This window comes from Sciurus carolinensis, chromosome 11 (genome assembly GCF_902686445.1).
Source record: "Sciurus carolinensis chromosome 11, mSciCar1.2, whole genome shotgun sequence".
NCBI classification, from domain to species: Eukaryota; Metazoa; Chordata; class Mammalia; order Rodentia; family Sciuridae; genus Sciurus; species Sciurus carolinensis.
In genome coordinates, this window is record NC_062223.1 from 92,207,484 (window position 1) to 92,222,902 (window position 15,419).

Below are 15,419 nucleotides of genomic sequence, written 5' to 3' on the forward strand. Positions count from 1 at the left end.
ATTTACTATTATTTAAAGGATGATTTGGAAAACATTGTCAAACCTACAGGTATGAATATTAATGGTTATAACATCACCGTAAAAATTTTCAGTTTTTTTCTGTAGTATTTTCCACAGCATGAAAAATTTCATCAAATAAAAATCATATGTTGAAGGAATATATATTGATGATACATTTGAATAGGCCATTATACATTTTATGACTAAACTCCTTCCCCTTTTTAATAATTAAGTACAAGTTAAATAAATTTTAATGACTAGTAAAAGGATAAAGGCAAATATAACAAAGCTTTACTTTATAGTTCATAAAGCAGCCAGTGGAGAAAAGATTGATACTGTTTTCATGTTTTTCCGTAGTCAAATGATGTCTCCCTCAAAGGAATGTACCACACAGGCAGGCATGGAGAAAGGATGAGCTCTGGAGAATACTGAGTGATTAGAAGGGAGATGAGTCATGGACATTTGTAAATATAGAACTAATGATATAGATGATGTATACTTTACAGTTTTATTCATATTTTACCGAACATTTTGTGGGGTGCATAACACTACAGGTAGCAACTACTTATGTATAATAATAAATAACAAATTTAACCCCAAATATCAATGACCTAATGTAACAAAAGGTTGCTTCTTGCTTACTGTATGTGTCCCATGGGGGTTTGGTAAGTACTCAGCCCCACCATTGTTCAAGGGCTCAGCCTAATGGAAGTCTTTCATCTGTTTGTCAGGAAGAAGAGAGAAAGAATATAGATCATATTTCAACTTGTGAGGGGGGGGTGGGGGGGGTTGGGGGGGTGGGGGGGGAAGAACAGCCCACAAAAAAAAAAAAAAACAGAAATCAGTATTCATGAGAATTTTAGTCTCTGATTTTATAAAACTAGTAATCCTGGTTGTAATACAAAACTGATCTCCCGCCCCTTCCGTTGCACCACAACCTAACTTGCCAGTCTGAAAGCTGCTCTGCCCGCCCCTTATGCTGCAGGAATTTCCGGTCTATGCTACAGCCACTTCCTGCTTCCCACATTACATCCTAGTTTGTCAGTCTGAACATCCTAGCTAGCTATTGGTTCATCAGTCAGCTTGCAAGTATTCTCCTCCGCTATTGGTTCCTTCCAGCCCGGGAGATTCCAATATCTGGGAGAAACCTCTACTCCATCTTTCTCTTTCCCTTCTTTCCAGCCCCTGAGCAGATACTGTAGTCGTCCACATAATAAAGTTTCTTGCGTGAAGTCCTGTGTCCATTGTGGATTTCTGGGTGCTGTTGTTGGACCACAACTCAGACCGGGCATATGAAGTGCCCGCTCCCGTTGGATTTAAGAGCCGAGTCACTGTGGGTCCCGAGCTGAGCTGCATTTTTCCTTACACTGGTGAATGCCAACAGTACCAAACTGCAAATCTTCTTTCTCTTATATTCTTTTTCCAGTACAGTGCATTTACTCAGCATGCTAAAAAGCTATTCCAAATTTATTCCTAAATATGAACGTCTGGCTTTTTAATCAAAATAGTATTAAGGGAAGTCTTGAAGAAAAGCCTATCTATACCAAACTTGGATACTTGGATACAGATTAAGGAAGTAAGACCCAATGTCTTTTTGTGTCTTTCAGTGGAAAAGAGATAAGAGAGTAAAACTTTACGTCTATTTATCTATCTACCCATGTAGAAAAATTTTACTCTTTATCTTATAAACATCAATTATGAAAAAGTTTACAGAAGCATAAAAAACATACTATAGAAGGTGAAGCCAGAATTGGGGACAGGCAGGTAGTGTAGAATAGGAAATCTGGTCAAATCCAGGCATGGAGGCCATCAGATCGCCCCTGGGAGATTGGAATGTCAGGATCTCCAGAGCCCATTGATTACCAAATGTATCTGCCCTTGTCAGGGACTACAGGCAAGGAGTTGCTAATTATGCGCCCTGGGCCCTTACCTGCTTGAATCACTTTGACCCTCCCCCTGCCACCTGCTACTCACCTTTTTTGCTAGGTCACAGGCAACTCCTGGACCTAGTCACATAGGCAGGAAGGAGAGATAAGGGGGGAGAGAACAGAACAAAAGAGATCCTAACCTATTAAAGATGTAGGTTGTGCTCACTTCTTGGGACTCTAGAACATCAACTGTAGTCCCCTTCTCCCTCCCGGGAGAAGTCTGTATTATTACTACTTCTAAATAAAACCTGCTTAATATGTTTGCCTTGGCATGCTTCTCTAGTGTTCAAACCTCAGCATTAGAGGAAGCAGAACTGTCATCAGTAAACGGCGGTATCAAAGGGAGTTTAATGAACATATGATATAAAAAGTGGAGGGTTGGGGATATATCTCAGTTGGTAGCATGCTTGCCTCCTAAGCACAAGGCCCTGGGTTCAATCCCCAGCACTGCAAAAAAATTAAAATTAAAATTAAAAAATTAAAAAAAAAAACAACTGGAGAAAATTGATAATTTACCTTTCTAAAGAACTTAGACATGAAAAGCTGAACAATCAACTCTGAATCGTAAAGATATATACTGACATTTGGAAAACAATGATGTAAGACTTGGGATTTCAGGCCTTCTAAGTTAGATTAACTTCCAAATTTAGAACTTTGAATGGATTTTTTTTCACCTCTGAAATGAGCACAATACTTCTCTGAGTTTTAGATGAAAGCATATATAAAACTTTTTAGTTTGGATAAATGCAATGTGACTAAGCTATTACCTTAAGGAAAATCTGGGTGAACTGTAATGAAAATTTTAAATTTGCAGGCATTCCAAAGTTTGTGCTAATGACTTTAGATTGCAAATTATTTGTATATAGAATGAAAGGTGTTGTTTGAAAATTGTTTCAAAAGAAAAAATTAAATGTGTGCTTTATGTATGTGTGTGTGTGTGTGTGTAGCCTTAACCATTTAAAATTTGTAGTAAATATTGACTAGTGATTAGTAATTCAGACATACCAATGTTAAGGAAACAAATGATTCTCAACCTAATAATTTTATAAGTAGTATCAAATTAGTGTCCATTACTTTGGCAGCAGGTGGGATGCCCCAGTAGAATGAAGTGATATGATAAGGACCATGCTTTCCCTCTATTCCTTGTCTACTTTTTGCATTTTTTCCATTTTTTTTTCTATCTTAAGCATATTCTAGTAATCGTTTCTTTTTGGAATCCTTCTTATAAACACTTAAAATTTCCTAAATGTCTTCCTTCTCAAGTATAAAGATAATCCCCATATTTATTTTATATCCCCTTTCATTCACTTCTATACCTTGCCAATTCTTCAACACTTAAACTTCTGGAAGTTCTTCATAATTAATAAATCAATTTACTCACTTCTTTCTTACCAATTCAGTCCAATCTGACTTCTCTTTCTAATACTCAACTGTAAATGGTTGTCATTATTATCATAAAAACTCATACTGTTCAGTCTGTTGGATATATTTTAGTACTTACCTTATTTTTTTAAAAAAACCTACTTTTTAAAAAACATTATTTTATAAGAAGTATCCTCTTAGTATTCCTCTCAGCCAATGGAAACTTACCCTCCTAACTTTCTTCCTACTTTACTCCTTTACCATCTTTGTTGCAAGATTATCAGTATCAGCATTACTTAACCCTAAGTGTTAGGTCCACAACACCTTTCATCGTATATACAAATAATTCACAATCTAATGTCATTAGCACAAAGCCTCCTCTTAGTCCTTGACCTATATTTTCTAGTATGTTATAATTTTAATTGTTCGAATGCATCTCAAACTCAGTTAAGTTCAACTCAGAGTTAGGGGTCCTTAAGTCAGTGAAGTATACTCTCATTCATTCAAATAACAAACGAGAAAACTAAAAGTGTTTTTTGAGGCTCCTTTTTGCTTTTACTCAGTGTACCAAATGTACTCCTTTTACCCATTGCTATTGGCATCAGATCTGCTATTCTGCTGCCACCATTATTCTGCCTCCCCCACATCACGTCACAACCCAGATTATTAGCCTGGGAACCTTAAAGTTACCCATTGGTCTGTTGCTATTAGCTAGCGAAATTCTACTACTTAAGAATAGCTCCCCCACCATTTTTCATTTTTTCTCTCTCTCCCTTGCTTTTGTGAGCGTGCTGTCCTCTCTCTCTCTCTCTATCTCAATCTCTCTCTCTCCCTCCGTCTCCCTCCCTCCCTGCGGGCAGACACTCTGCCTGTCCACTTAATAAAATCCCTTGTGTGAGTTCCCATGTCTGGAGTGGTTTCTGGGTGCTTTTCAATTGCTTTATGTCTAAGTGGTCTTCAAAGTCATGTTTTTCTTCATCATTCCAGTGCCAAATCCCTAGCCAATGTAGTCATTAACCTTTACCTAAAGTTTGGTAATAAAATAAGATAGTTTTCCTGCATACATTTTATTCTCCTCTCCAATATGTTCTCTGTTATGCTGCCAAAGTAAGATGTTCAAAACACAAAACTATTAATATTACATTTCTGTTTAAAATGATTCACTACTATTTTGGGGGAAAAAAACCCCTAAACTATGAAACTTAGTCTAAAAAATGTATCCTGAATAATTCATGGTATTAACTTCTATTACTTCTGCCTTGCTTTTTTCCCCAAATTCTTTGATGTTTTTGTATTTGCTGTGCTTCTTCTGTATTTCACATCTTTGGGACTAAATACAGAGAATAGTTGAGATTACAGAATGGTGGGATTCAGAATATGGTGCTGAGAACAGACACACAGTTGTGAATCGCTGATATACTAATTTGCTTTATTATTCAAAGGAAATTTCTTACAATTTTTAAGTTGTAGATTTTTCATCACTGAAATTGAGTTATTGCTAATATTTGTCTTATAAGTTTGCTGAGTGCATTAAATAAAACAAACAGAAAACACTAAAGGTCAAGATGTTACTCACTGGCTTTGTGTATTAACAAGTCATTTACCATTTTTAAATTTTAGTTCCTTCATCAGTAAAATAATCTTGTGCTGTATATGTTTTATAGTGGATGTATTAAAATTTATAAAAACTGTTAATGTTAAAAACAAGGATGACAATAAGAAATAATCCTTTCCCATTGGAATTTAATTTTTTGGAAAAGTTATTTTTGAGCAATTTGATAATGCTTTATCAAATTCAGATAAACTAGATAGTATAAAATGAAAAAATTTTGTGCTTTAGTTTTATCAGTGCTCCAGAAATTTAATATGCATGAGAATCACTTGAGGGTCTTTAAAAATACAACTGATTCAGTACATCAGGGAAGACTTCAAAATTCTACATTTCCAACAAGCTCCCAGGTGATGCAGAATTTCTACCTTCAGTTTACCTTTCAGTCATATCAGCATGGACCATCATCAGAATAAATTCCTCTATCAACATCAATTTCATCACTATGTATTATTTAGTTATATTTTATATTATTAAAAAAGAAATGTAAGATAAGTGTGTATCCTTTCCATTGTGGTCATTTAAAGTGTGGCTGGCTTTTTAATAGAATAGAGGAAAAACTACTAAATTATAAATGGTGCTGGCTGATACAAATCAAATGTGAATTTGGAGCATGCTATATATATTGTAGGTTATGTAACAAATACTCAAAATTGTGTACATACAAAAATAATTGACATTAAGGCAAATAAAAGGTTTGAGTTGAGATTTGAAGGATGGGAGCTTTGGAATAGAAAACAGACATGGATTTAGTCATAGAAGCAGGAAATGGTATATGGAAAGAGACTGAGAGGAGATCATTTGGATTTCCCAGGACTTGGAAAGACTTGGGTTTGGTCAGCCATGTTTAAATATTCTAGTAATTCTTGGTGTGTTACATGAAATGTACTACTAACATTTGAAGTAACTGACATTCATGTCATATGAATTAAAGTCAGTGTTCAGTATTATTTGTACAGTAACAATATTCAATGGCATCTCAGTTATCTCCCATGAGTGCCAGAAAAAAATGTAGCAGCAGCTGGAAATTCATACCCTTCCAACACCTTTCATATTGGAGGACATGTATTATTGGTGAATGTCCTCTTTCACGAATGCCATAGCAATGTAAAGATGGGACTTTCTGTGCCAGAAACTAGTGCCTGTCACACAACAGAACTCAAGAAAAACCTGCTGCTGTTATGAAAGGATACATAACCAATAGTCAAGGTGGTCTCCAAATACAGAAATCCTTCCTTCTTAAAGCAAATTATTAGTGGTACACTTTTCGTTAGAAGGAAAATAGATGTTGATATCCCCTCACTTTGTGGAAAGAACCATAAACACTTATTTCGAATCCTATCTTATTAAAATTCATATTTAATAGTTCGAAGACTGGAATAACTAAGTCATCAAAATAACATTTGTAGTATAATCCTTTTCTAGAGTTTCTATCTGTCTGACATAGTACTTTAACAATAACTTCTTGAACACCAGAGACCATGGATTTCTTGAGGGACAGAATAGTGCCCCAGTTTGAGGAAATACTACCATTTAGGTGGGTTCCAGTTCCACAAAAGGGGTATCTTGTTCAATTAAGTGTCACCCAATTTATCAATGAACTTTCCTGGTTTTGAAATAACAGGTAATTAGATCATCTCATACTTCTCTGCACAGCCGTCATCCTAAGTAGCAATGTAAGACTGTTTAAATTAAATTAGCATTCCAATATTGCAGACTGTAAGTTCTTATGCCTCTTTTAAACTAACAATATAATTATAGGCACCTATCTCCTGGTATTTATTATTAATAAGAAGATAATAAAGTGAGTGATTAAGCATTTGCTACTTACTCCTGTAATCACTAGACCAACCTCCTGAGGAGACCAGGTTCAATAACATGTCACAAAAATGATAAAATCTTAATGAGTCATTAACTAGCCACGGAATTGCAAGGCACAGAGCAGGTTTATTTTGTAGACCACAAAAAAAGAAAGTTGAAACTGAGAAAGAGATGTAATAATATATGTGGTATTTAATAGGAGAAATGAATACAAAGATTCTAATTCTGGATATTTTAAATTTCTTATTTGCAGATGCTCTGAAACATAATTATTTTTACCTTATCACTAAATACCTTAGATAAGAAAAACATTTCCAAACCTTCTAGCACTTTGGATCTGTGTATATATGGTTTTCCTAATTAATTCAAAAGCCCTCTTACCTAAAAATTTCCTATTTTCAAAGTTTCCTTGTAGCCTTTTGTCTTTAGTTGTCAAGCAGATGGACAGTCAGAGGTAATAGCCACTTCCCAGTTTTTATAACCTTTAGTTCTTGTGGGTTAGAAATCTATTTACCAGGATGGTTAATGTAGCATTGATACTGTTGTAGCCTCCACAACTCAAGCAACTGCGCTACTGAAAGGTTAATTCCCAGCTGTCATGAGGAATACTGCTTGTGTCCTTGTGCATTCAGTCAAGTAGCAGAGCCCTAAAAGAATCCCTAAGATATGACTGCTTCCTCATGCAGTAAGCTGAACCTCTACTGAGGCTTATAAACCTATCCTTGGATACTAGCTGGAGGTTTAATAGACTGACAAGAGGAGGCTGGAAGGAGTCACAATCAATCTGGCTGCCATGTGGTTTGAGAAATGGTTGAAGGGCTCAGGGAGGATTATCATAGAGAGGGTTCAAGGAGAGGCAGGATGGCAGATTTTTGCTATTTTACTCAAGAGAGTTCACTTGTAAGAAAAGAAATGAAATAGGATCACTGAAAAGGTATTGGTGAGAATCTCTGTTCAGTCGAATGGAGGAACACAGTCTACGAAGATGGAGGCTCAAAAATGAAAATTCTGCTACGAGAAATAGTGTGCTTCTTTACCTTTAAAAAATTTCGAGAGCAATTAGTGTTAACTATAAGAGATGTAGTAAGTGGGATTGCTACATTTTCATTTAAAATATCTTGTATTCTTCATAAGATAGTTGCAGCAATCAAATTATTTTACTTATAAAACTCACAGAGAACAACCTCCACCACTTGGTAAGTGCTTAACAATAGCTACTATTATGCCTGTTATTATCAATAGCTTTATTACTCTTTTATCAATCATACTTTTCTACACTGCATTCACTATCAAAATGAGTGGTGTCTTAAATAGCAGTATCTGTTTTCTTTTTTGGTACTACATAAAATACAAATGTGTTTTAAAATCAGTGGTTGCTTGGATAAAATATGGTACTTGCTTTTTTGTCCCACTAGTTAGAGTATTTCCCTTCTAGGTAGCACTGTCCCACTAATAACCACCTGTTTAAGTATTGATATTGACTGGTATTTATGAAGCAGCAAACCTGATTTTTCTAAGTTCTACCTGACCTAGGCCAGTCAGTCCTTAACTTGTCCAGTTACCATGAGATGGCTGTCAGGAAAGTACTGTATTGAATGTTAATAGTTTATATAATCTCAACCAGTTCCTGCCATAATTTTAGTGAGAGAACATTGACAGATAATTCAGAAGGAATAGAAAAGGAATGGAGAAGATGAATACATTGGAACATGGATAATAAGAGACAGACTAGAGCTAAATTCTTTATTGTTCTAGAGTCCCATACCATAATCTTTAAGATATGTCTAGCTAACATCTATCTAGTTAGGAGGGAATTTATCAACCTTAATTTATAAACATGAATTGTACATCTGAGTTTAGAAATGTAATTTCTAAGAGAAATTATAGAATTGACGATATAGACAGAACTTGAGAAAATAACCAAATGCAAACCTTTTTCATAGTTTGTATTGGCATCAGCTGCTGCCAGTATTCTGTCCCCGACCCCAACACCATTTTACAACCCAGTTTGTTAGCCTGCGAATCTCCTTGCCAGTCATTAGTCCATTGTTATTAGCCCGTGAAATTCTACTACTTAAGAATGGCTCCACCGCCATTTTCTCTCTTTCTCTCTCTCTCCTCCTCACTCTCTCTCTCTCTCTTTCTCTTCAGGGCAGACACTGCTCGTCTGCCTAATAAAATTTCTTGCGGTGAGTTCCTGCGTCCAGGGTGGTTTCTGGGTACTTTCCAGTTTGGAGGTTTTATATTGGTGAGAAAAGTCTCAAGTTAAGTATTGTCCTTAGCTGGTCCTTTCAATAACTGAAGGTACAACTGCTTGTAACATTATCAAGATTTGGCAACAACTGAATATATCATATGGAATGATTATGAAATATTTTTGCTATTGATAAAGGAATCTTTCTGAAATAAGACAACATTGTAAGAATCCCCACGAAAACCACCCCGGACACAGGAAATCACATAAGGGAGTTTATTAAGCAAACAGAGTGTCTCCCTGCAGGGTAAGAGAGTAAATGAGAGGAAAAGAGAAAGGGCACATGCTAGAGAGAATGTAAAAAGCGAGGAGGAGAGAGAAAGAAAGTGAGTAGGAGAGAGAGAGCATGAGAAAAGATGGCGGGGTAGCTACCCTTAAGTAGTTGAATTCTGCTGGGCTAACAGAGGACCAATAATGGAAAAGGATACTTGCAAGCTGACTGATGAACCAATAGCTAGCTAGGATGTTCACAGACTGACAAGTAGTTGGGAGGTGGGGAAAATGGCTGCAGCGGAAAGTGGGGGGAGAGCAACTTTCAGACTGATAAGCTAGGTTGTGATGCAAAGGGCCGGAGGAGCAGCTTTCAGACTGACAAGCTAGGTTGTGATGCAACGGAAAGGATGGGGGAGCAGCTTTGTATTACAAACATGACATACCTCTGCAGTAGAGACTGCCAAAAACCTCCATATCCTTTCTCCACTTTGTTTTTCTGAATAGAGCTCTTGACATTAGTGTGGTACATAGCAATCCAGACAGACATTGCATTTCCCAGTCTCCCTTGCAGGGGAGTGACCATGTGACTAAGGTTTTGAAAAGGGATGTGAAGAGAAATGATATATGGATTGTCTCAGTTTTTTTTTTTTTTTTTTTTTTTTTTTTTTAAATCAAGAAGTTGCTTGCTCTGTTTTTCTCATCTGGACAAATGTGGGGTCAGAAGGAAAACCAGCACTGATTGACTGTACAGGTAAGAGAAACACTCTGGAGAATGCAGAGCAGTAAGACAGAAGGAACATCAGTCTTCAGATGACCTCACATAATGATACCACTGATGATGAAAATCAATAAGAGCCGAATTCCATTTCCCTAGATGTGAAGATTGAACACCTGAAAACACCAAGGCAAGCAAAGAAAGCAAATTTTATTTAAAGGATCAAAACACACTTCTCCTGGGAGGAAGAAAAGGGGACAATAGCTGGTATCCAAAGCTGGTATCCTAGGAAGTAGGAGTGTCCTGCCTCTTTTGTACATTTTAGAATTTCTTTGTTCTCATGGTCTCTCTCCACTATAAGCACAAAAGGTCAGGAAGCAGACCTCCACAGAGTCAGAGAAGCCTTTATTCCTTTGCAGACTCCGGCACCTTTGGGGCCCATTTTTTAGGATGGGGAAAATGGCCAGTCAGTTACAGAGGGGATTTTGGTTTTATAGGGTACAATGAGGATGATGTAATCATAGGAAACTGTGCTTGGCAGGGGCAACTTGTACATGTTAAAACCAGACCCCAAGGGAAGAGTACTCATATCTTGCCCATTGTCATTTAGGACTAATTTGCCCTGTGGGAAGGTCAAGGTTCATGGCCTGGCATTCCCTATCTGCCCCTTTCCTTTAGGGCCCATTGTTATCAGGAATGCACTGGGAGAGGTTTAATGTTTGGTCAATTTCCCCTCTCACCTCCTGAGCCACACCGTCTCTCTATTTTTCTTGGGGAGCTGTCTTATAGGAATATTGTTTTCCATAACCCTTCACTTGCCATCCTGCATACATGGCATACATGACCCATGACCAAAAGTAACTTGTGACCAAAAAGTGGGTCAAGGACAGGAATGAAGCCCCCCGGGGGTCCAGGCAGAAAGGGAGTGGCCCAGGAGGTATTCATTAACAGCTCTTTGTTGGGAGAAACAATTCCTGGAAATAGGTCACCTTAACAGGTTGCATCACGGAGCAGGGCTTTGGGGTATTAGCACTTCAATACCCCAGAGGCTGGTGACTTTGGCCATGAGTCAGGGGGATGTGTCCTGAAGATATTAACATTCCATTTCCTTTGAATCAGCTTCCCTCTTCCCAACCCAACCCTACCATCTGTCTATGCTAACTGCCTGACCTTTGTTTTTGCTTCAATAGCAAAGATTGCCTTTCAGTGACTGCCTGGACCTTGCCTGCTCCCTGCACTTATCCAAAAGCTTACCACAAGCATGTCGTTGGTTCATGCTTCCTATCTAGTTATTTGACAAACTTCTACTTTATTTGACCCACAGAATTCCTTTTCTCATATTTCTTTAGCATCTCAGCCTATGTAATAAAAAATACACTAATTTACATGTGAACTGATCGCTCTGTTTTCTTTTACAAATTGATTATTGTTGACTTTTCTTCAAGTGAATAGTAAACTTGTTGGATTCCTTTACTAATAAATAAGAAATATGCTGAAAAAAACTCTCAATAGCATAGTGCTAATATGGCTGTAAATAGTTAAAATTTATTGAATCATACTCATGTCATAAAGGTAGATAGAAGAAAGAGAAAGAGAGGGGTTTTTATTTGAGTACTAACAGATTTAACCATGGATGTTTGAAGAAAGGTTAGGTATAGAGTCGAGTCTTTAATTCTGTAGCCAAAGAGGTTACTGTTAGCATGAGGGATTACAGGGGAAGATTACATACATACATACACACTTATTTAGATATTTGGGTTTGGAATGTTGCTAAAAAGACATTTTTAAAATAATGAACCAGATATAATGTGATTTCAGAATAGTTTAATAGTCACAGGAAAATCTATGTTGAATTTTTGTATATATAAAAATTTTCTTGCTCTCTGCAATTGTCCTACTATTCTCAGTGGAAATAAGATCGTCATGATTCATGGTGTGGAGACAACATGTGGCTATATCAGGAAGGAAAGAAATCCTGGTAGTGGGATCTGCTTGCTCAAAGTAAAATGCAGTAGAGCAATTACTTCGTCCTTTCCTCAACTGTTCAGCTGACAGCAATCCTAGCTCCACCTCCCTGGATTCACAAATGAGAATTTAGGAAGGAAAACAGCAAGACAATGTAATAAGATTAATTGAGGTAATGGAAATAATTAGGGGAAATGTTGAGACTCTAACCTTGATTTCCTGGTTTCCAGTCCAGGGATCTTCCTTCTAATCCATATTGTCCTTAGGGCCCTACTTAAAAATAATCTGGTTAAAAATAAGGCTATAGAAAAGGCAAGTCTCCCCAGGTAGCCTAATCAAATGCAAAGTTCCTGAAAGTTCATTCAAACAGAGCACATCTGTGGAGAACACACTTCTGCAGCTACAGAGATTGTTCCTTAAATCAAAGAAACTGGAGTCTGATGATGACCAGGAGGGGATGCAAAGTCTAACACTGTGAACAGCGGGGTTCAGGTCACAATCGGAGCTGCTGGAAAGAAAGGGGAGGATTTAAGCCCCAAATGGGGCTTAAACGAAGAATAAATCTGTTAGCAGAGCAATTACTCATGTCCTCAGTAAACTGCCTCCTTCAAGGATTAGCAGATAAATCTAGGCCTAGGCATTAGTGTTTTCTTGGCACATCTTCCTCCTTCTGCACATCAATAACAATGTATTTACCCAATTATCAGATAATCCCACTTAAATTGATCAATTGATAGCTTCCCAACCCTTTCAAAGCATTGCTTTGTTTTCTTTGGCCTGGAACACCTAAAAATATTTCCAGAGGTCAGGAAAGTACAAATTGCAAATTTATTATTCTTGGAGTTGCAGGGTGACCTTTAACCTTGTGTTTCAAATCTCCCCATGGTGCCTTGGAAAAGTGATTTCCATTAAAGTAAATAGGAGTCCTAGAGCAAAAGTCTGAAGGGATCTTGAAGGCTTAACCCCTTCATGCATTTAACCCACACTGAGCAAGAACTGGCAGTCGCTTACCGTACTTGTCATTTTTTATGATTTTCAGTTGTCATAATTGTATGCATTTATGGGGTAAAATGTGGTATTTTGGTACATGTATATAATGTGTAATGATCAATTCACGGTACTTGGCATTTTAAAAATCACTTCAAAATGAGCAATTATTTTCTTAGTCTTTTAGTTTTTTTCCCCTTGCCTTTGCAACTTAATAAAACCCTGCATAAATTATTACAAAGCAAAATTCTTATGGAAAAAACTGTTTGCTCTTCTCATATCCAGGCAATATCCAACATTAATTTGTTATCTTTTATTTTTTGGACTAAGACATAAAACTACTTAAAATATATATATATATTATATATTATATATATATTATATATATATATATATATTAGTAGTTCTAGTAGGAGTTAATGGATTGAGCAAATAAAAAAGGAGGATATCCAGTTAGACTTGAGTTTCAGATAAATTGTGGTTGATTTTTTTTAAACATGTCCCAAATGTTTCATGGGGCATACTTACACTAAAAATTTTTTCCATTGCTCATTTGAAATTCAAATATACTGGGCTTTCTGGAGTCCAGTATTTTACCTGGAAGTAGGATGATGAGAGATCCTTGGTGGTTACCAAACAATGGAATAGGGCAGCAACTGAGACACAGCATAAATGTGGGTACAACCTTAGTTTCAGTGAAAAGATTTTGGCAGGGTTTATGATTAGTACAAGTCGTCATTCATCAATACCTCCTTCACAGTTTGCCTTCTCTGTTCATTTTTAGCTGCATCTCACCCTCTTCTCTCTAATCATTTCCCCCTCACCAGTTTTCTTCTCTTGATCGGATGATGTGTTTGGCTGCCCACCACATTTGTGTATTTTAATCCCACTCTTCCCTCCTCTGGTGCAGACTCTTCCCACCAGTATTCTAACTGGAATCCCAGTCTTGTGGATGTACATGATGTTGAGATTCACTGTAGTGTATTCACATGTGTACGTAGGGAAGTTATATCAGATTCATTCTACTGTCTTTCCTATTTTCCCCCACTCCTTTCCCTTCATTCCCCTTTTGTCTAATCCTCTGAACTTCCTTTCTCCCCCACTGGCCCTCCCACGTTGTGTGTTAGCATCCACATATCAGAAAGAACATTTGGGCTTTGGTTTTTTGGAACTGGCTTATTTCACTTAACATGATACTCTACAGTTCCATCTATTTACCAGCAAAAGTCATAAAGTCATTCTTCTTCATGGCTGAGTAATTAGAATACACTCTCATGTCATTTTTTTGGCACTAACATTTCAATGTTTTTTCTTGAGTTAATCTGAATTTGTCTCTGCCTCTTTTTCTCTCACATACAAACAACATTTTTCCTTGGTTTTTTAGTTAAAGGGTAATCTAAATGAGAGGCACTGAACTTTATGAACTTTATTTCATTTTATTTCTTTTCCAGTGATAAAACATTCACCCAGTGTATATTTGATTTCAGTTAATGATTTTAGTATTCAGTCAGTCTTTAACTTTAAGTCATTCTCTATTTTGTTAAATAATTTAAACATCTGTTCATTCACTCAGTAATATTTACTGAGCATCTATCATAGGTTAAGTGTTTTCTCAGTTTTCAGATTACTAAAATTTAAACTATCACAGCAGGGATTTATTTATTTTATTTACCTCATCTCCAGAAATTAGAAATGCATGTGAAAGTATAATAGCTAACACTGAAAACACATGGCTTTTAACAAGCATTCATTGTGTTTTAAATAAGCAATATTTTATTTTTTATTAAATTTGTGACTTTTTCACCAGTTCATTGTTTCAGAGACAGGTGTTTAAGCACTGGTATTGAGAAAGAATAGAAGAAAACAGAAATAGTTAGAAAGGAGGTATAACGGAGACCTTTCACCCCCTAAGCTTGTCTCTCTTCCAGGTCTGTTATCCCTAAATTCCTGGAATACCTGTAAATCTATCTATACACTGTTAAATAGCCACCCCCATAAACAGATTAAGAAAAGAGAGATGATATCTTGAGTATGTATAATTTAGGAGGTTTTCCAGCACAATTTATTCATCAGATAATGAAGATCAGGTCAGCCTAAGGATTTTGAAAGTCCCCAGATCACCAGAAACTACTGAGATCACTGGACTGATACCATTCCTATATACCTTCCGATACCTACCCCTATTCAAGTTTCCTTTAAATGAAGAGCTGGAACTCTTAGGTACACTTCTCATTTTCAAGATGGCCAGAATTCTCCCTTGAATGCATGTTCTTCGCTTTACCCCAAATGGTGTCTCTTAAGATTGCCCTCATTCTCCCTTGAATTCGTATCTATTTTCCTAAATAAGCTTCTGTTTGTGCCTGACTGAGCATGCTGAAATTCTTTTCCATTGAGTATACCAAGAATCCCACTGGTTCTGAGTTGAGTTCAACTTTGACCCTGAAATTTCTCACCCTTATTTGGAGACATCAGTTCTCCTGTGACATTATTAGAGGAAAAGAGTGGGAAAAAGTCAAAACACTTTGAACAAATAAAAAATAGAACTTGATGAGTTTGGTTTAATAA